Here is a 22,581-nt window from a genome sequence, read left to right as displayed (position 1 = left end):
AATGATTGTGTTGAATGCTGAACTGAAGTCTATGAACAGCATCCTTACATAAGAGTCCTTGTTATCCAGATGGGTGAGGGCCAGATGGAGGGTTGTGGAGATGGCATCGTCCGTGGAGCGGTTTGGACGATACGCAAACTGCATGGGGTCCAGTGCGGGTGGGAGCTGGGTCTTTATGTGCCTCATGACAAGCCTCTCGAAGCACTTCATCATGATGGGTGTGAGTGCAACGGGACGATAGTCATTGAGGCAGGACACAGAAGACTTCTTGGCACAGGAATGATGGTCGTCATCTTGAGGCACAAAGGAACAGTGGCGCTGCTCAGGAGATGTTGAAGATGTCAGTGAAGACATCTGCTAGTTGTTCTGCACATTCCTGAGCACTCTGCCAGGAATGTTGTCTGGTCCAGCAGACTTCCGTGGGTTAACTCTGCATAGAGTTTTCCTCACTTCAGCTGTGGTTAGACAGAGCACCTGGTCACTGGGAGGAGGATGGTCTTCCTCGCCACCACGTTGTTCTGCACCTCGAACCGGGCGTAGAAGTCATTCAGCGCATCTGGAAGGAGGCGTCACGGTCACAAGCAGGTGATGTGGTCTTGTAATTCGTGATCGCCTGGATGCCCTGCCACATGCGCCGGGTGTCTCCGCTGTCCTGGAAGTGGCCATGGATTCTCTTGGCGTGTGCGCCGCCTCTCTGATAGCACGGGACAGTTTGGCCCTTGCTGTTTTAAAACCGTCTTGTCCCCTGCTCTGAAGGCAGAGTCTCTTGTTTTAGCAGCGCACGAACCTTGGCGGTCATCCATGGCTTCTGGTTGGAGCGTATAGTGATGGTCCTGGAGGTAGTCACGTCGTCAATGCACTTGCCGATGTAACTGGTCACTGTTGACGTGTACTCCTCCAAGTTGATGAAATCGCCATTGGTTGCAGCTTCCCTGAACATGTCCCAGTCAGTGCATTCAAAACAGTCCTGGAGAGCAGACATGGATCCTGCTGGCCAGGTTCTCACTTGTTTTGAGCTGGTCTTGAACGCCTGCTGAGTGGTCTGTATGCTGGGATCAGCATAACAGAGATGTGGTCTGAGTACCGAGGTGGGGCGGGCTTCGCCCGGTATGCGCCCGGATGTTTGTGTAAACAACATCCAGCGTGTTTTCTCCTCTGGTTGCAAAGTCCACATTCTGATAGAATTTGGGAAGCACAGTCCTGAGATTTGCATGATTAAAATCTCCGGCGACTATAAACAGTCCGTCAGGGTGTGTGTTTTGAAGTTCGCTAATGGTCCCGTGAGCACGCTGAGCGCTTCCTTAGCATTAGCGCTAGGTGGTATGTACACTCCGAGCACAATAGCGGTGGTGAATTCGGGGTAAATAAAAGGTCTACATCTCACAACAATAAACTCCAGCAGCGATGAGCAGTGGGTAGAAACAAGCACAGAGTTCTTACACCATTCCGTGTTGATGTAAACACACAGACCGCCGCGAGTCTTACCGCACAGAGCTGCATTTCTGTCGGCACGAAACGCAGCTAGCCCGTCCAGCTGTATGGCGGCGTCCGAACTCTGTCGCTCAGCCACGTCTCAGTAAACACAAAAACGCAGCAGTGTCTGTACTCACGCCGAGTAGCTTGTTGGAGTCTGATGTAGTCTAATTTATTGTCCAGGGAGCAGACATTTGCCAGCAGTAGTGATGGTAGAGCGGGCCGGCTAGGGTTTGCTTTTAGCCTAGCATTAGCACCCACTCGCTTTCCACGTTTCTGCTTCCTTGCGCAACGCTTCCGATTCCCCCTCCTCCGTCCGTCCTCCGCAGGCGATGCCGAGGTCTGGCGGCCTGGTTCTCGGAGCACGCCGAGGTCGCGTAGCTTCTGCCGCAGGTCGTCATTTATGGTGTTGTTTGGGTTGTTTCTGATTCTGTTTCTGATTTCTGATTTCTGATTCTGATTCCCTGAACGCAACAAAGAAAAGAGTCCATTGTTGGGATGGCTGAGGTCCTTCACAATCTTACAATCTTCCTAGCTCTGGTCCTGCACTGTGTGCTGTAAATGTCCTGCAGGTTAGGGAGCTCGGTGTGGATGGTACGTTCAGCTGAACGCACCACACTCTGGAGGGCTCGCCTGTCCTGCATGGTGCTGTTCCCGAACCAGGAAATGATACACCGAACCAGGTAGTTTAAAGTCCCTTAAGCGTCTCAGATGGTACAGATGCTGCCGGGCCTTCTTCACCAGGGTGTTAGTGTGACAGGACCAAGACAGGTCCTGTGTGATGTGAACACCTAGGTACCGGAAACTGTCCACTATCTCCACTGGGGTCCAGTTGATGTTTAGCAGTTGGTATGGCCGCCCCTGCTTTGTGCTGAAGTCCACGATAAACTCCTTAGTCTTGTTAGGCCGTCTCATCGTTGTTGGAGATCAGACCCACCACAACAGTGTCGTCAGCAAACTTGATGATGGTGGTGGAGTTGGAAGTGGCCACACAGTCGTATGTGTACAGTGAGTACAGCAGGGGGGCTCAGAACACAACCCTGGGGAGTTCCAGTGCTGAGGGTGAGGGTCGATGAGGTGTGTTTTCCCACCCGTACGGCTTGTGGTCTGTCTGTCTGTCAGGAAGTTAGAGATCCATTGACACAGCGGCAGGCTGAGTTCCAGGACCTACAACTTAGAGGTGAGTGTGAAGGGAATTATTGTGTTAAATGCTGAACTGTAGTTCACAAACAACATATTTGTATAATTTCCTTTTCTGTAGCCCAGGTGGCTCATCGTAGTGTGAAGGAGATGAGCAATGGCGTCCTCAGTAAAACGGTTCTAACGGTACGCAAACTGTAGACGATCTAGTGTGTCTGGTAGTGATACAGGATACAGTGATGAAGTCTCTGACCAGTCTCTCAAAGCACTTCATCTCTACTGAGGTCAGGGCTACAGGGCAATAGTCAGTGAGGCAGGCGGCTGGGTTTTTTTCGGGACAGGAACAATGGTGGACTGTTTGAAACATTTAATTCAATTTAATTCATTTTTATTTGTATAGCGCTTTTAACAATGAACATTGTCTCAAAGCAGCTTTACACAGATAATGTGGTGATTAAAAGTCAATATGTTCTTTATAAGTAAGTTTGTCCATGATGAACAAGCTGGTGCACCATAAGCACCATAGTGAAGAATAAAGAGAAGGTCAAGAGAAGGAGATTCTCCTTCCAAAAACTTCCTTCCTCTCTCACCATCCACCACCATCTCACACTCGCAATCAACCACTATCACATGGGTAAGTGTTAAATTATGTTTACTCTACAGTGCTGTTTTTTTATTCATTTATCTTAAATGAACAGTATTTTATTATCTTATTAATAATGTATTTCTTTATGTCAATACAGTAATTTGCGGTGTATTTGTTTGTTAAAATAGGTTACAAATACTTTTTAAGTGCAGAAATAAGCGATCGAATGAGGTCTCGGAACGGATTAAATCACTTTTACAATTATTCTTATAGGGAAAATTTGTTCGAACATACGAGGAAATGGACACACGAGCATTTTCTTTTTACTGTCCACAGAGCAGACATAACATTATAACACTCTGAGTGGTGAAGTGAAGAACACTGATGATCTTTGTCATGGCACCTGTTAGTGGGTGGATTTATTTATTAGGCAGCAGGTGAACATTTTGTCCTCATAGTTGATGTTAAAAGCAGATAAAATTGGCGAGCGTAAGGATTTGAGCGAGTTTGATAAATTGTGACGTTTAGACGTCTGGGTCAGAGCATCTCCAAAACTGCAGCTCTTGTGGGATGTTCCTGGTCTGCAGTGGTCAGAATCTATCAAAAGTGCTAAAGGAAGGAACAGTGGTGAACCGCTGGGGAACAGTTGATGCACGTGAGGAGTGAAGGCTGGTCCGTGTTGTCTGATCCAACAGACAAGCTCCTGTAGCTGAAACTGCTGAGGAAGTTCATGCTGTTGATGATCTGTCGGAACTCAGAGCCCGTCTCTGAGGCGACACATCGAGGGTGGATTTCTTTGCTCAGAGGATTCCCAATAATGCCCAGCCAATTCTAGAAAAAACACAAATATAATAGTCACAAACCGCCAATGAAGGATCCTCAGTCCTGGATGAGTAAAAGCAAAACTTCTTTATTTCCATGCACGTTCCAAAGAGCTCAGTAGAAGGTGGGTACTTCACATCAAAATGAACAGCACATCAACAAATGATAGAGCACGCCATAGTGAGGAAGTACACTGACTGTTCGTTTCGCTTGTATTTATACCCTGTAGCCACCGTGTCTTTTCTATTTTTCAAATTCTTTGGCCTTGAGAAATTCCCTTATGTCTGCCTTCTTGCCGTTCCTTGTCCCTTTGCCTATCCTTGTCAATTCCCTTATGTCTGCCTTCTTCTGCCAAGTCCCTTATGTCTCGGATCTTGCCTATCCTTGTCAATTCCCTTATCTTTGGCCTTGGTGTTCATTCTTCCAAATAACACCATATTTGGAGTTCCTGTTTTTCCAATTTCCCTTATATTCGGCCCATAATTTTATACATAAAAAATATGAGTGAGTATAAAGCCCTTATTTCTCTCTGGATTCAACCATACGTTCTTCAGTCTCTCAAGTGTGAACAACCTTTTTGCCTATTTTGTCCTCCTGCATTTGCAATGGGTAAGTGTTATGCTTTATTCTTTTATAATGCTGTTTTGCTATTCTACTTTCATTTAATTGAGTTATAGCATTGTTTGTATACTGTGCTTGATTATAATACTTTTAATTAATAGTTGTATGCGCCTAGGTTATATTTTAATTGTGCATTCTGAACTGAATGTTACACTGTGTGTAGAATCTTTTTCTTGCATGAGTGTTATCTTTGCTTATGCCCGTCGTCACCGTGATTTGACCCTGTCTAATATCTTATCTCTGTTGGTCTCTTTTGCTCAGCTCCACCACGTTTGCCTCCCAGAACGACTCAGTTGGGCATTCTTCACGACAATTTCGCCAGTTTCAGCTCTCCTTACTTGCCGCTGAGCTTACTCATTTTCTTGAACATCTTTCCAGCCCAAGTGTCCCTGAGGATGCCTTCCTGCCTCCTCGCATTGTGCAGAGCACTTCTACGCGTGACAAGAGCACACAGACTTCTCCTGAGCTCAACAGCCGTCACGGATGCTCCTACTTCCTGACACTACACCACAGTTTTCTCCCTATCCTTCACACTGGCCTGTTGCTTTGCCAAGTCACCGTGCTCCTGTGCCTTCACCTGGCTTCGGGCCAAGCTGCTCTTTCATGTCTCCTGCCCATGCTTCTGTGTCTTCACCCGGCCTTGGGCCTAGCTACTCCTACATGTCTCCTGCAGCTGCTGAAGCCTGTACGCCTTGCTATTTCAATAAAGATGCTTAATCTCCCTCAAGTTTGTTTCCTGTCCTTCTTTGCCTATTCTATACACTCATAACATTCAGTCAGATTCTATCCTACTCACACATGTAAATACCTATTATTATTATTAATACTTGATGTAACTAAAGGTTTGATTAACATATAGATCAAATAGGTTTTGTCAGACTACTTCTATTATATCTAATAAGTTCTATATTGCTTTATTAAGTTAATTAGGTTAATTTAGTTTGATAATATTAGTTTGATTATAACACACGCTAGATATGGTTGATTAAAATATTTTTCTCGACATTACTCCCCTCTGAGACTTTATAGTCTCACATTCCGCTTATAACCACTTATAACCATTTCTCAATCATACATGTCATGTAATACAGCAGTAGAACAAAGTAAAAGTCTTTGACTTCTTTGGCATATGTAGTTTTCTTCTGACCCAGATACTTTGCGTATCGCAGGGGTCTTGTTGGAGCCCTGGAAGAGGTTACTAGCACTTTACCAGGCACTCGTGTGTTGAAAAGAATAATAAAGCAAAACAAAAGTAAAAGAAATAAAAGCAAAATGATTAAGATCGACAATGCAACATTATAAGATCGACAATGCAACATTATAAGATCGACATTACTCCCACCCTCACACTAATGGGTGCGCCAAACCACAACATCGATGAACTAGGAGTGGGCGAAAAACCCTGTAGACAAACATGCCAGGAAAATTCCCACTCTGCCCGCCAGTGGCGCGACAGTGGAATCACCACCAAGGTCATCCTTAGTCGTGGGTGTACATGCAGTTAAATATGAGACACATAAACAAAATGAAAATTGAAATTAAACAATGTAGTCCGCATAATGTGCGATATCTGTGAATCAGGATAGGGCGACAGTGCCAATCCCGATGTGTTGCTGGTTCCGTTGTCCATAGAACATAGCCTCCTAAGGTAATGGTGTAGTACGTTACAGTAGTGCGTTGCATGGCGAAGGTCGTAAGCAGGAAACTATGGGTGTTTCGGGCTCTTGTTGAGAAGGAAAGAACCCCAAATGACTCAGCCAGGAGATTGCGCAGCGTATTGTGAAGACTCGGGTGACCATCTGGAGTCCACCAGGAAGATTATAGACAGAGTTCTGAATGGAGTCTAACCACGTTCCCTCCGGAGAAAACATGTTAGCATGGCGCAAAATGGCGGTCACTGGTCTCGCTGGTCCTCATCTGTTTCCCAAGCAAACTCATCCCTCTGTGGAGGAAAACCGAACCACTCATGGGGTCCATCATGGCACCGGTCACCCAAAGGACAGTCGTCACCGTCTTGGCACCACAAGCAATGTGTCTGATGGTCATAGGTTAGGCTGCACACGCCTCACAGGGACCCCTGAATGTGTCAAGGCGGCGATATCCCTCATAACATGTTTCTGCGAATGCACACACCAGGAAACAGTCGCAGATTCGGCTGTAGCCACCTGGGTTCACCAGCGGCCATGTTCCTGCACACAACATGAAGAACTCACAACAACAACATGGTTCATACAACATAATTTGGACAAGCAACGACTTAAAGCATTTGCCATGAAAGTGGGAAATATAGAAGTAAACCTCCACGGGTATGTTATTAGTATCAAGATCAGTAATCAGGCACAGATAGATAGATGGCTAGACAGATATACATCTGTATACATAATACAAAGGATATTAGTAAAAGGATATGTTTGGTGTGCAGCACTACGTGAGCGCATCCAGTTGGCACCATAATCAACAGCAGCTGAACCCAAAAAACATATAGCTGGACAAAGATGAGTGGTGTCATAAGGTGCTTTGTCACATGCCTCTAACCCTACTGTCGGCATAACACGAGGTGGACGTCGAGATCTTCTGTCACATACAATGCACGTAGAGTGGGGCACTGCTGCACGCCCCGAATCCACCATCCATTGTCTGTACAGGTTAAGGTTTGGCTGAATGTTTGTAGTTTCAGCATATTGCTTTACTGATGTTACATTGATTCTTTCCGCGCATCTGAAACAGGTCGGGGCTTTTGGGTTAGAGGATAGTTGGGGTTCTTGTATCTGAAACTAAATTGTATTCTAGGTAAGTTCATCCCTTCCTGCCAGTTAGGGACATATACTAGAATTTTATACAAAACATCCCCATACGCTAGAGATTCTACTGAGGTTCTTTCAAACGTGCCATGCGGGATCCCTACTTGGGGAAAACCGAAATACCATAAAAGCGTAATATCAATACAACTGCGGGTGCCTAATATGCGAGGTATAACTCTGTGGGGTACTCAGTGACCACTATAATGTCTGTTTCTTTATCCGTGTCAGTCATTCGAGCCTCAAGTCTCATCTCGTATTCAGGAGTGTTTTTTATCTCTGTAGAGTTGCAGGGATGAAAAAGGGATATAGTATATGTTATAAACATATGTTGTGCAGTTACTGGAAAGGATGGTAGGACCTTGGTGTTATTTAAAACGCCCAATGCACACGGAACTGTTCTGCAAGCACGTTTCTGGCCATATGTACCGAAACCTTTGCAGCCTGTTCTGAAGTGAGACTAGTTTTAGCAAGGTGACCTAGAGACCCTAGTGGTTTAGACCTTTTGTATCTATTTGTGGACATTGTGCGGGTTGGGAGTAGTTATTTAGGGAAATGTTGGACAAAGGGACTGATATATCTGCTGGATGATGTAAATTACGGTTAATGAAAATGTAAGGGCAAATGAACCATACTACTAAAGCCATAACGAGTACTGCCCAGTGTCTGTTGGTGAGAGTCCGTTTGGACTTTAGGGAATTTTTCATCATGGTTCCACAGGTAGATCGATATCTAAGTCTACTAGATCTTGTAGATTAAGAGTGTCAAACTGTTCAGGTGGAGTGACAGTGTTTTCTTCGCTGCCTAGTAGTCTCTGCACAGTCTCTTCTAGTTTGTCAGAGTCTAGTGTGTCATGTGGTGGTCGTGAATCAACCTGATACGAACAACCTGGCCTCGGTTCTCCTTCAACTGGCCGTGGTTGTGTGGTTTTGGCACGTGTCCTGTATGCTGGTCCTCTGTCCTGTGCTGGGCCTGCGCCGTCGTCGTCGTCCTCTGAGTCGTCAGAGTGGGCGCAGCGTGCCAACTCAGCCGAGATTTCCTCCACTCTGGTCCTTTCACCGCAGCTCTGCAACAATGGTTAAGATGATACCAGTATTCCTTACCTTCAACTTTGACTGCGGTAGGAGTTGCTAGTACCACCTTGAATGGGCCTTCACGTCGTGGCTCACTCCAGTGTTTCCTTTTAAACACTTTGATATACACGTAGTCACCTGGTTGCACCTGCTGCAGTGGCTCATCAACCTGTGCCCTGTGTGTGGCTTCACGAACCTGTGAATATAAAGTTCTGTGTATTTGCGTCAGATGTTTGCAATAACTAGACATGTCTGCTTCAAGTTGTTCAAGTGAGGAGCCTGTGTAAGGTCCTTGTGTAAAAGCAACTGGCATGGGTCGTCCTGTCAGCAACTCATGTGGTGTCAGGTGTGTGTTGCGATTTGTTTGAGAGCGCATTTTCATCAATGCCAGTGGAGAGCCTGTACCCAATTCAGATCTGTGCTAGCACAAATTTTGCTATTTTCTCCTTCAACACTCCATTTGCTCTCTCAACCATTCCTTGTGACTGTGGATGGTAAACACACCCCATTCTTTGCTTGATACACAAAGCTTCTGCAAATGCTTTGATCACATTATTTACAAAATGTGGTCCATTGTCAGAGCTCAGCTTGTCAGGTATCCCAAACCTTGGAATCACTTCCCTGATCAAAAACTTAGCTACAGTCTTTGCGTCATTCTTGGCAGTAGCTGTTGCCTCTACCCATCTGCTAAAACGATCTATTACTACCAAGATGTATATTTTCCCTTCCTTCCTATCTGCCATGTCCACAAAGTCCATCATCAAATGTCGAAATGGTCCCCTTGGTTCAGGAATGTGACTGATTGGTGCTGTGAAATGTTTCCTGACATTTCGTGCTGCACATAGCTCACAGGACCTCAGGAATTTGTCCACCATACTGGCCAGATATGGCGACCACCAATTCCTTCGGATTGTGTCTATGGTCTCCCAAAGATTACAGTGATCTACCCCATGTGCTTCAGTAATGAGCTTCGGTAAAAGAGCTAATGGTGCTACCCACACTCCATCAATACTTCTCCATAACCCTGTGTTGGGGTCTTGTACTGCCCCTCGTTTTTTTCCATCTCTCTTTCTCCTCTCCACTTGCTACATCCTGATATTCCCCAAGATCTTCCTCTGTTACCTGCCCTCGCACTTCCTCATGTTCTTCATCTTGTACCATCATCACTTTCACACAGTCTTTTTCTACTGCTGCACTTTTAGCTGCCTCATCTGCTGCCGCATTACCTCTACTGACCATATCTCCATCAGATTTGTGGGCTTTACACTTCACAATGGCTAATGCCTTTGGAAGCATCATTGCTTTGAGCAAATCCGAAATTGCAGGACCATGTAAAATGGATGATCCATCAGCTCTCTGGAAACCCCTTTGTTCCCAGATGGGTCCAAATGTGTGACATACCCCATGTGCATATGTTGAATCAGTGTAAATAGTACACCTTCCTCCTGCTCCCAGCCTACATGCTGCTGTTAACGCTTTTATTTCTGCCAATTGGGCAGAACAAGGTTGTGGTACACTTACACTAGCTAGTACTCAAACGAGTCATCTTCCTCATTGTGCATGACCACAGCATATCCTGCTTTATTGCCATCATTCGCACGATAGCAAGAACCGTCCACAGACAAAACAATTTGGGCATTTTGCAATGGTTGGTTCTCTAGGTCATCTCTAGCTTTTAGAAATTTCTCTGCTTCTGTAGTGCACTCATGGGGAATTCCTCATCTGATAAGACCACTCGATCAGCTGGATTGATTGTGAGGCACCTCTCAATTGTTAGTTCTGGTGCAGACAGGATGACATCATACCCTGTCTTTCGTGCATTCGTGATCACAAACTTTTGACTTGTCAGCAGAGCATGTAATGCATGAGAAGTGTACAGGGTCACTGGATGACCCATCGTGATTGTTGATGCTTTTCGATAGGCAAATGCTGCGGCTGCCAATCCTCTGTAACAAGGTGGCATGCCTTTTTCCACATTGTCAAGAGCCGTACTATAGTATGCAATTGGCTTCTTTCCCATGCTCTGTTGCTGTTGTGCTAAAATGGCTGATGCAAAACCTCGTCTCTCTGACACATAGAGGTGAAATGGTTTTGTGTAGTCTGGACAAGCTAGTGCTGGGGCAGATTTTAGATCACTTTTGATTGTTTCAAAAGCCTTTTTTCCTTCCTCTGTCCAGACCACACGTGCGCTAGATTTTGTCTGATCAGCTGCTTTCATCATGTCTCTGAGAGGTTGTGCTTTCAACGCAAAGTCACAAATCCACGGTCTGCTAAAACCTGCTAAACCCAGGAATGACAACATATGTTGCACTGTTTGAGGTTGTGGTGTTTTCTGAATTGCCTCTACATGAGAGGGCGAGATTTTGCGTGTAGTGCCTTGAGCACTCTACCCAAATATTCTACCTTTTGTTGGCAGAATTGCAATTTTTCCTTACTGACCTTGTGTCCATTATGAGCTAGGGTTTCCAGGACCTTTAACGAGTCCTTCATGCACTGTTCTTTAGTTTGACTACAAATCAGTAGGTCATCCACATTTTGAAGCAAACTGCTTTGAATGTCTAGATCTGCCAGATCTCGTGCTAACACCTGGTTAAAAATTGATGGACTTTCACAATACCCTTGTGGCAGACGCGTGTAGGTGTATTGTTTTCCCCCGTATGTGAATGCAAACAGAAACTGAGACTCAGGATGCAGAGGTACACTAAAAAATGCTGAGCATAAATCAATCACCGTGTAACATTTAGTCCCTTCAGGGATGTTTGTTAACAGTGTGTGTGGATCGGGTACTACAGGATTTTCTGCTACCACCACACGATTTATTGGTCTTAAATCATGGACCAATCTCCACTTGTCTGAATTTGGTTTTCTGACCGGAAAATGGGGTGTTGCAAGGGCTGTTTGTTGGAATTAACACTCCTGCTTCAACTAGTCCTTCAATGGTTGGTCTTATCCTTCTATCGCTTGTTGCGACAATTGGTATTGCTTCTGGTAAGGTAACTGCACATTGGGTTTTAATTGAATTTTCTCCAACCCTGATGACTTAACTAACCCTACATCTGTCTGATGTTTAGTCCATAGCTTTTCGAATTTGTTTCAGTACCTGTTCTTCTTCTAGTTCAGCCTGTTCTACCTTCTGTTGCCATTGTCCTACCTGCCCTACTTGTGTTCTCACCTGCATCTGTCTGTTGATCAAAATAGTGTGAGCTACCACACTGTCTTCAGCTGTTAGTTTTATTTTGAGATATTTCCTGTCTGATGTCATGCTCATATCTTCTTCCACTGGTATCCATTCAGTTATCTGGCTTGCTTCTCTGACCATTGGCCCTAAGTCTTTTGATTTAAAATTTTGCCCGATCATTAGGGAGACATGTGGAACAGAGTTCTCGACTGAATACCACTGTGCAATGTGGTCTGGTAGTTGTACTGTTGCAGCTATCCCTTGGGGACCAAGGATCATGTTCTCTGCTTTGAGACTGTACTGGTTCCCTTCTACATGTTCTCCCCACAAAGTCTCATATTCTTCATCTTGTCCCCCCTCATCGTACCTCATTGTGCAATGCCATGGTTTTCTGGTTTCTTCACAGTCTGGATGCATGTTTGTAAACCATATTTTCCAGTGGTCATATAGCTTGTGAATTTCTGAGGATGTCCCATCGAGTTCCAGCCAAAAGACTTTATCCAGTGTTTGTTGTTCTATTTTTCTTTCTACCATCACACACTGTTGAGCTAGGATTTCAGGAAGTTCGACCCACACTCCTGTAGGTCCACAGAAGATTTTTGCTCCTAGCTTACACAGTACATCTCTGCCTAATAGATTTGCTGGGGTATCGGGGGAATACAACAATGGTGCTTGTATTGTGATTCCTTCTACTGTTATGTCTTGTGGCTCTGTGAAATGCAAAGTTTGAGTTTTACCCGAGAAGCCTACTGTCTTTACTGCTTTGCGTGAGAGGGGGAGCTTAGAGCCTTCTTTTCCAATGCTTGTAAATGTTGCTCCTGTGTCAATCAAAAACGATGTCTGGAGCTGGTTACTCACATCCACCATTATGGTTGGTTCTTGTGCAGGGTACAGTGAGGTGGGGCACTGTACCAGCTCCCCCTCTGGCTTCTCTGGGCATCTTCACATGTTACCTTGAGGTGGTCCCGGAGTTTGTTGATTCTGCTGATTCTGGCCCATCCATGGTCCTGCCCAATTTCCGGGGTCTTGCCAGCTTTGATTTTGTTGCTGGTTTCCTTGCTGTTGTCTTATAGGATATGGGCAGTTTCTCTTCATGTGATTGGGATCTTGACAGTTCCAGCATCTTCCCCCTCTTGGTGGTTGATAATTTCTCGGTTGAAACATTCCTCCTCTTCCTCTGCCTCTTCCTTGCCCCCACCCTCTGTTTTGTGGTGGATATTGTTGATACATTGGATAGGTCATTATTGGTTGTCCCACAGGCATTAGTTGCTGATTTCCTTGATCTGGTATGGTTTGACTAGCTGGATCCTGCTGTGCATTTGTTGGTATCATCATGACTGCTGCTTGTTTAGCTGAACTTTTCTCTTCTTTGCGTTTTTCTTGATTTTCTTGTTTGCTCCGTGCTATCTCTCCGAGCTGTGCTTTGTGCAGCAATGTTATTAAATCTTCTGCTGCTTGTTTACTTGCTTCTTTCTTTTTCCTGTGTATTTCCACAGCATGTGTGACATTTGCCTGGAAAGCTGCCCAGGGCAGGGCATTAAGTCCCACAACTGATTCAAGCTTCTCTTGTACTTCACTTGGAAGCGCTCTTTTCAACATTATCTTGAACAATGTGATGTTAGCCGTTGTCTCGTCCCATGCTGACCCCATCTCTTCTGCCCATGCTTTCTGTAATTTAAGAATGAAGGCCGCAGCTCCTTCTTTTTCGTCCATTTTCAGGTTTTCCACCTTGGTTAGATCAGATTGAGTTGGGTATGCGGATCGAAGTGCATTCCACACGTCGTTTCTTTTCACTCCAAACATCCAGCGATCATACTTTTGATCCTTTCCCATGTCTCCTAGTTGTGCCTGATCCAATATTTCTATCATTTTAGCTTTTCCCAATGACTGTGTCAAGATCGCCTTGATATCTCCCATAGTCAGCATCTGACCCATAGTTTGTTCTTCAAAGCGTGTTATCCATCTTTGTGCTCCTTCACATATATTAGGCAATCGGCTTATTAGTCCCGTTAGGTCCATGAATGACCATGGTGTGTATACTGATTCTGTGCCTTTTATAATGACTGGCATCTGTAAAGATTTTCAGTATTTGGGACTCATCCTTTCTTCTTCCATGTCTTCTTCTTCATCATCGTGCTCTTTTCTCTGGACTTGTGACCTTGTCATCCTTCGTTCGTGTGGAAAATCCGTTATGGCTTCTCTTGTTTTTTTCTGCTTTTCCTTTCTTCCAGCCTTTACATTGGTTTTTGGCTGATTCATTGATAGTTGAGATTCTAGCTCATCAATATATTGTTGGCACTGGTCCATTCTTTCTGCGCTTTTCTGTTCTGCTCTTTGTATCTCTGCCTCGAGGTGGGCATGTTCATGTTGGTATAGCTTCACCTTTAATTGATGATTTTCACCTGTCACTTTCGTTACGATCTCTTTTGTCTGGTCCATTTCCTTTCGAGTGTCTTTTAGAATTTCTTCCATTTTCTCCATCCTCTTTTGGGTTTCTGCCAGTTCTTGTCTGTTCGTTGCATTTTCCTCTTCATGAAGCATCATTTCTTCTTTTAGAGCTTTCACCTTTGTGCGCAGTGGATCACTTCTCAGTGGCATTTTTGGTGTCATTTCCAATATTCCATGAACATGCACCTTTTCCCCTCTTTCTGGGTTCAGGACGACAAAATCTTCTTCATCCTTACATTCCTCTGAGTTTGAATCTTCCTTCCTTTCATTCTTGTTTCTAACATCTGGAAGAGATGTGGCTTTGCTTAATCTTTCTTGTACTTTAGGGGTGCTTTCACACCTTTCTTGCCTCTGTTTTTGCTTTTTCTGGCGATGTCTTTGATTCTGGTCATGCTCAGGTGGTTCTAGTTCCTCTCGCTCTCTTTCCCATTCTTCAGGTGGGATATCTAAGTCATAATCATGTTCATAATCATATCTCCCTTCATTGCCGCTTTCTTCATTATCTCCCTCTTCTCCTTCAAGATTCTGAAATAACACTCTGTTTGTTTGTCTTGCTCTTCCTTTGTTCATTTTGTTGTCTGAAGCTGGTAATTCCATCCTCCCTTCAATGTGTCCTCCTGTTATGTCTAGTTGTATGTCGTGATACTCTCTCTTTCCTAGTACTGGGTAGAAGCTAATCACCTTTGGCTTCTTTACTTCAGCATATGGTGGTGGTTTCTTCTGTTCCTCAAACTCCTCCAATGGTGGGGCTGAGGCCTTTTCTGACCCTTTTCCCTCCTTACTTCTTGTTCCCTTCTCTGTCTTTTCTTTGTGCACTTTTAACATCTTCCCCTCATGCTCAAACCATTCAATGATGTCTAATTTCCGTTTTGTCTTTTCCTTCTTCTCTTTTTTTATTTCTCCCCAATTTCTTATTCTGGTCTTCATTACATCACACTTTTCTTTGTTAAGTGTTCCCTCTTCTGGCCATTGCAAATCCCCAGCTGTCAGGTCTTTCCATTTTTTTTCATGTATTTTTTGATCTCCTTTTCAGCCCTTTTATGCCTTATAATTATCACATCCACAGGTGTGATTGGAGATTCCTCCGTACTCATGATGCACCCTTGTCTTGCTCTGTGTGCTTCTCTACGGTGGCCTGGGTTTCTATTTTTAGCAGACCACCTTAGATAGATCCTTAGAGTTATCCGTCTCACTGTCTTACAAGGTCGTGTTGGATTCTTTCGGCTTTGTCCACTTAACGAGTTGATTTTATCGATTAGAATCGAGGTGGCTACACCTCTTTCCCACAAAACCTCTTTAGGTTCTACTACAACAGTTGCCGTCAGTCCTGAGCAATAATTAGATTGTTCAGGTACTTCTGCATTTAATTCTATCAATGGTTCCTCGTCTTCGTTGTGTGGGTCTGCTATGAAATCAAACAGGTGTATCACGGCTTTACCAGGTGTAGGGGCTTCCACGAGGGTGCGCAGTACTGGGCTTAACAGTTGAGGTTTCCAGACGCTTTTTATTTTTCATACCAGTTTTCCTCTGGGAATATCTGGTGTAACACCTCTATGCCATGTAATCGTGCAATAGCCCACAATTTGTCTTGTATCTACTTCTCTGTCTGCCTCCTCTCTATACCGTTTCTATCTTTATATGTTCTTTCGTCCCAAAATGAGTTCTAAGTCCGTTCGTTTCTATCTCTATGTCTATCAAATCCATACATTTATCTTGCTATATTTTCTCTATTTGATTTATTCGTTTATTCGCACTGTGTATGTCCGAGTGTATGCATGTATGTGTGTGTGTGTCAGCGAGCGAACACTATGTGTGTGTGCTATACTCCGTGCGCCTATGCGCATGCGCACCCCCCTTCGTGCGCTCCGTGTCTATACGCGCGTGCCCGCGCCCCCTCCTTTTCTGCTCCGTCCCTCGTCCACGCGCAGCTCTCCTGTGCTTCTAATGTGTGCGCGTATATACCATGCTATTTTATCAATAGTACAGATATGCAAATAATATGAGTATACTCACAAACTCAGCATCATCCCAAGCAGCGTAAGCAAACAGCAAGCAACAATACAAACACAGGCATACATATAAATTCACAGACAAAACATCAACATACAGAAAACACCACTATAAATCCGGTTTTACAAAACACGCTTCTCATAAACAATATGACAACAACACTTACACAACTGCAGTTACAACGTTTCTCTTTTACCGTACATGTACACATGGCCATCACTTCATCTCAATAATCTCAATATCCTCGGTCCCACCCGTACTCGTAACGGTGACTCTCCGAGCCCTTTACTCTTATACTGACAACTCACGACCTTTTAAATGTACCCTTTCCACCCCAGGTTACGAATCTGGATCCCTAGTAAAGACCTATGGTATCTTTCCTGTTTTAGACCATATGAGAAGTGTTGTCTTCTCACATCGGGACTTGCACCGAATCACCAAGACTTCACTTTTGGGTTTACGATTTCGGTCTGCTTAGTCTGCAACCTAATTAGACCATATGGAAAGTCCGACAGACTAAGGTACAAACAATTAGCCGTAGTTTCACGTGGGTCCCACCCTGCGTCTCTATACGCAGTGACTCTCCACCTCACAACTTTATTCACGTGGGTCCCACCCTGCGTCTCTATACGCAGTGACTCTCCACCTCACAACTTATGTCTTTACTTTTGCTTATACTCATCCAACACTAATTTTCCACCCGATAGTTCTTTGGCCCTAGGCCAGCAGTCTATACCTCCCGGGCCGACAACCTCATAGGCATACAGTTACTAATCACAGACTTTGAGTATAACAGGTGTCTGCTTACCTTTTTCTCTGAATTTTTGTTTCCAGCGGCTGTAGCCCACAGGATGCTCGGTCCCCTGTTCAGGTTTTCGACCTTTGTGCTGACCTTCAGGGCCCCACGTTGGGCGCCAATAAATATGTCGGAACTCAGAGCCCGTCTCTGAGGCGACACATCGAGGGTGGATTTCTTTGCTCAGAGGATTCCCAATAATGCCCAGCCAATTCTAGAAAAAACACAAATATAATAGACACAAACCGCCAATGAAGGATCCTCAGTCCTGGATGAGTAAAAGCAAAACTTCTTTATTTCCATGCACGTTCCAAAGAGCTCAGTAGAAGGTGGGTACTTCACATCAAAATGAACAGCACATCAACAAATGATAGAGCACGCCATAGTGAGGAAGTACACTGACTGTTCGTTTCGCGCTTGTATTTATACCCTGTAGCCACCGTGTCTTTTCTATTTTTTCAAATTCTTTGGCCTTGAGAAATTCCCCTTATGTCTGCCTTCTTGCCGTTCCTTGTCCCTTTGCCTATCCTTGTCAATTCCCTTATGTCTGCCTTCTTCTGCCAAGTCCCTTATGTCTCGGATCTTGCCTATCCTTGTCAATTCCCTTATCTTTGGCCTTGGTGTTCATTCTTCCAAATAACACCATATTTGGAGTTCCTGTTTTTTCCAATTTCCCTTATATTCGGCCCATAATTTTATACATAAAAAAAATATGAGTGAGTATAAAGCCCTTATTTCTCTCTGGATTCAACCATACGTTCTTCAGTCTCTCAAGTGTGAACAACCTTTTGCGGCCTATTTTGTCCTCCTGCATTTGCAATGGGTAAGTGTTATGCTTTATTCTTTTATAATGCTGTTTTGCTATTCTACTTTCATTTAATTGAGTTATAGCATTGTTTGTATACTGTGCTTGATTATAATACTTTTAATTAATAGTTGTATGCGCCTAGGTTATATTTTAATTGTGCATTCTGAACTGAATGTTACACTGTGTGTAGAATCTTTTTTCTTGCATGAGTGTTATCTTTTGCTTATGCCCGTCGTCACCGTGATTTGACCCTGTCTAATATCTTATCTCTGTTGGTCTCTTTGCTCAGCTCCACCACGTTTGCCTCCCAGAACGACTCAGTTGGGCATTCTTCGCCGACAATTTCGCCAGTTTCAGCTCTCCTTACTTGCCGCTGAGCTTACTCATTTTCTTGAACATCTTTCCAGCCCAAGTGTCCCTGAGGATGCCTTCCTGCCTCCTCGCATTGTGCAGAGCACTTCTACGCGTGACAAGAGCACACAGACTTCTCCTGAGCTCAACAGCCGTCACGGATGCTCCTACTTCCTGACACTACACCACAGTTTTCTCCCTATCCTTCACACTGGCCTGTTGCTTTGCCAAGTCACCGTGCTCCTGTGCCTTCACCTGGCTTCGGGCCAAGCCGCTCTTTCATGTCTCCTGCCCATGCTTCTGTGTCTTCACCCGGCCTTGGGCCTAGCTACTCCTACATGTCTCCTGCAGCTGCTGAAGCCTGTACGCCTTGCTATTTCAATAAAGATGCTTAATCTCCCTCAATTTTGTTTCCTGTCCTTCTTTGCCTATTCTATACACTCATAACATTCAGTCAGATTCTATCCTACTCACACATGTAAATACCCTATTATTATTATTAATACTTGGTGTAACTAAAGGTTTGATTAACATATAGATCAAATAGGTTTTGTCAGACTACTTCTATTATATCTAATAAGTTCTATATTGCTTTATTAAGTTAATTAGGTTAATTTAGTTTGATAATATTAGTTTGATTATAACACACGCTAGATATGGTTGATTAAAATATTTTTCTCGACAGATCGATGGATCAGAACTGTTTTAGCAGCAAAAGGGACCAACACAATGTTAGGCAGGTGCTCATAATGTTATGGCTGATCGATGTATAATTTATATACAATTTCAAATATTGTGTAGTACTGTTTTGCCTGTTTTGTCTTGAATAGTATAACCTAAATGTATAATGTTATTTATGTCTGTACTTTTTAAGAGTCACGTGTGTCAAAACACTTGGGCCAATAAACCTGATTCTGATTCTGACATATGGGACAGAAACAGATGTGCAAACACACTGCCTACTGGATTATAGATAAACACCAAAAGCTGAATTAGGGACAGACATTTCAGTGAGCAGAGGACCATGAATACAGACATGAGGACAATGTTTGCATCAAATTATTCCTGATATTTAATGCAACATTAGCTAACGTTAGATAGGTTAGCATAGTGCTAGTGTGTGATGGGGTGATAAGCTGATTATAGAACAGAGGCAAAGTGAGTCTTTATATTTAGTCAATTTAATCAAACATTTATTTAGTGGAGTCTTTAGTCAGTAGGTGTTTGTGAGGTAAAGGAGCAGATCTGGAGGGATCATGAATATGGAGTGTTTGGTGAACTGGGATATTTGGATGTTGGTCGTCTCCTCACATTCACACGTTCACTCAGGTTTGTTGATGGTGGTGTGGTGGGTCATCTCTTATGCCAGAGATCCTCATGTCTGTATTTCCTTCTGTTTCTCCCTTTTAGTTCTGCTGCTACAGTGAATCTTACCAGAGTCCAAACTGCACAGTGACATTAACTTTCATACAACAATCAGGAGACTTAATAATCCATATCCTTCTCTTCCTGTCACCCTCTCTCTCTCTCTCTCTCTCTCTCTCTCTCTCTCTCTCTCTCTCTCTCACACCCCTCTTCTCTCTCTCTCTCTCTCTCTCTCCTTTTCCCTCCATGGATCTTCCCACTTCATCCAGACCTGGAGAATAGAAAAATAAGAAGAGTATGGTTATGTGTTTACGGTTTTCCAGGTCAAAGTGATGCTGGAAACAACTGGGCACGCTGCTCATTAGCAAGATCCGTGAAGAGTATCCTGACCGCATAATGAACACCTTCAGTGTCACACCATCACCCAAAGTGTCAGACACAGTGGTGGAACCATACAATGCAACACTGTCCATCCACCAGCTTGTGGATATACAGATGAGACCTTCAGCATCAACAACGAAGCACTGTATGACATCTGCTTCCGCACATTAAAGCTGACCACACCTACCTATGGTGATCTCAACCACCTGGTTTCTGCTGCCATGAGTGGCATTACAACGTGTCTCTGCTTTCCCGGGCAGATTACAGTTTTTCTCAATTGCTAAAACACTAAACCCTATTGTCACACCAAGAGACCCTAATTGTTGATATGGTCCATGAGAACAATGCCATTAAACTGAGTGAAATTCAGCAGAAGATCATTGAGGACCATGTAAATTTTATGGGTATCATCAGTGTCAGCCTCTCTACTGTTGATCGTGTCCTCAAGCGTAACAGACTGCGCATGAAACAGCTATACAGAGTGCCCTTTGATCGCAACTCAGACTCAGAGTCAAAGAGCAAAGATTCCAGTATGTACACATTCAATGTTGATGACTCTAAGTAGTGATTTACTGTAGTGGCCTAAATCACTTTTTCCGTATCACTTACAAAACTATTTCTATTTCTACAGAGGGTTCTTTAACTGGATGCAATGGAAAGACCCCATGAATACGTGTACATGGATGAAGCTGGGTTTAATCTCACCAAAAGGAGAAGGAGAGGCCGTAATGTGATGGGCCATCGGGCCATTGTTGGTGTTCCTGGGCAGCGTGGTGGCAAAGTCACATTATGTGCTGCAATAAGCAATCATGGGGTTGTCCACCATCATGCCAACCTGGGGCTCTACAACACTCATTTTCCTCAATCACACGCGAGATGCTCTGTTAGAGCAGCAGGATGAGCATCCCATCTATGTTGTTGTTTGGGACAATGTGAGTTTTCACAGAGCCCTCCAGGTTAGAGAGTGGTTCAATATGAACCAAGGTTTTATCAATCTTTGCCTTCCACCGTACTCCCCTTTCCTAAACCCCATTGAGGAATTCTCCTCCTAATGGCGGTGGAAGGTATATGAACGCCAACCTTACACCAGGGTAAATCTCCTGCAAGCCATGGGACTTGCCTGTGGTGACATAGGTGTGGAGGCATGCCAAGCCTGGATACGGCATGCCAGGGTTTTTTCACCCCGTTGCCTGGCCAGACAAAATGTGTCCTGTGATGTGGATGAAGTCCTGTGGCCCGACCCAGTTTGGAGACATGATGCTGTGGCTGAGTAATGCACTTATTTGTATATTTTTGTACTTTATTTTTACATGGGTTTACTGTACACAAGTGGCAACCGCACTAGATTTCTGTTTGTTTTTACAAGTGCTATGTGTAAATGCACAAGATTTCTGTTTTGTCTTTTTGTACAAGTGCTAAATGCACAGGGGGTTTTTTGTTTTGCAACATGCATTTAGCCTACAGTGAACAATAAACCTTTATTTCTCCAGCTTGATGTCCTGAGCATTGTGTTTTCTATTTTTCTACGTAGTGTTTAGTGACTGTTCCGTAGTGATTTTAATTTTGATTGACTCGGGGCATGATTTGACAACATAGTTCAGTTTTGAGCACAGATTCAACTGTTTTGAGGTGAAAGTTTGTTTTTGCAAGAAGAGTCTGAGGTTTTGTGCATGTAGCTTGAGAATTGGGTTTTGTGTTCACAGTTTAGAGAAAAGGAGAGCAGCTTTCAAGAAATGTGTCTTAGCAATTGAGAAAAACTTTAATGCAGACCTTCGTAAACTCGCAGTCAACATGGTTCCCTTTCCTCGCTTGCACTTCTTCATGCCTGGATTTGCCCCACTGACCAGCAGGGGGAGTCAGCAGTACCACGCACTCACTGTTCCTGAACTAACGGAGCAGATGTTTGATGCCAAGAACATGATGGCAGCATGGGACCCGCGGTCGCATGTCCATGAAGGAAGTGGATGAGCAGATGCTAAGTGTGCAGAACAGGAACAGCAGCTACTTTGTGGAGTGGATCCCCAACAACGTGAAAAAAGCCATGTGTGACATCCCACCACGTGGACTTAAGATGGCCGCCACCTTTATCGGAAACAGCAAGGCCATCCAGGAGCTGTTCTGTCGTATCTCTGACCAGTTCACCGCCATGTTCCGCGGAAAAGCTTTCCTGCACTGGTATACAGGGGAAGTTCACTGAGGCAGAGAGCAACATGAATGACCTGGTCTCTGAGTACCAGCAGTACCAGGATGTCAAGGCTGAAGATGCAGAGGAGTATGAGGAAGATGAGGTGGAAGAGGAGGAGCATGTACACCATGATGGCCACAAAGAACTTTAACCAAGAGTTTTAGGAAAAAGCTAATAATTTAGCAGTAGGTGCTACTGAGAAGTATGAATTTCTAACTGAAGTAATACGGTGCAGTAAACGTCCCTCTGAACCCAACCTGATTATTGTATTAGCATTGTGTTACACTGTTAGCAGGTCAAATCTACACCAGTCACTTTACACCAGAAAACTGTGTGTTTGTGTGTGTGTGCGAGTCTGTGTGTGTGCGCGAGTGTGCGTGTGTGTGTGTTTGGGCTGGGGGTGGGTGGGGGTGTCGTCGTCCTCCTGCAGGAGATCAGTGGTGATGGAAGGTGATGCGCAGGTTAGAATTTTCTTGCTGGTGGTCCTCCTCTTTTCAGACAGACCACACTCAGCCTGATCCCTGTTAGATCCAGAGAGAACATGGT

The 22,581-nt window shown here is 44.2% G+C and overlaps 1 pseudogene; it reads left to right on the top strand.

Annotated features, from left to right (window-relative positions):
- The first annotated feature begins 19,764 nt into the window (after positions 1 to 19,764).
- On the top strand, positions 19,765 to 22,409 carry LOC124386747 (annotated as a pseudogene).
- Positions 22,410 to 22,581: the final 172 nt, after the last annotated feature.

The sequence above is a fragment of the Silurus meridionalis genome, chromosome 6 (assembly GCF_014805685.1).
Source record: "Silurus meridionalis isolate SWU-2019-XX chromosome 6, ASM1480568v1, whole genome shotgun sequence".
Lineage (NCBI taxonomy): Eukaryota > Metazoa > Chordata > Actinopteri > Siluriformes > Siluridae > Silurus > Silurus meridionalis.
Note: the sequence above shows the minus strand (reverse complement) of the source record. Positions and strands in the feature narration are given on the sequence as shown.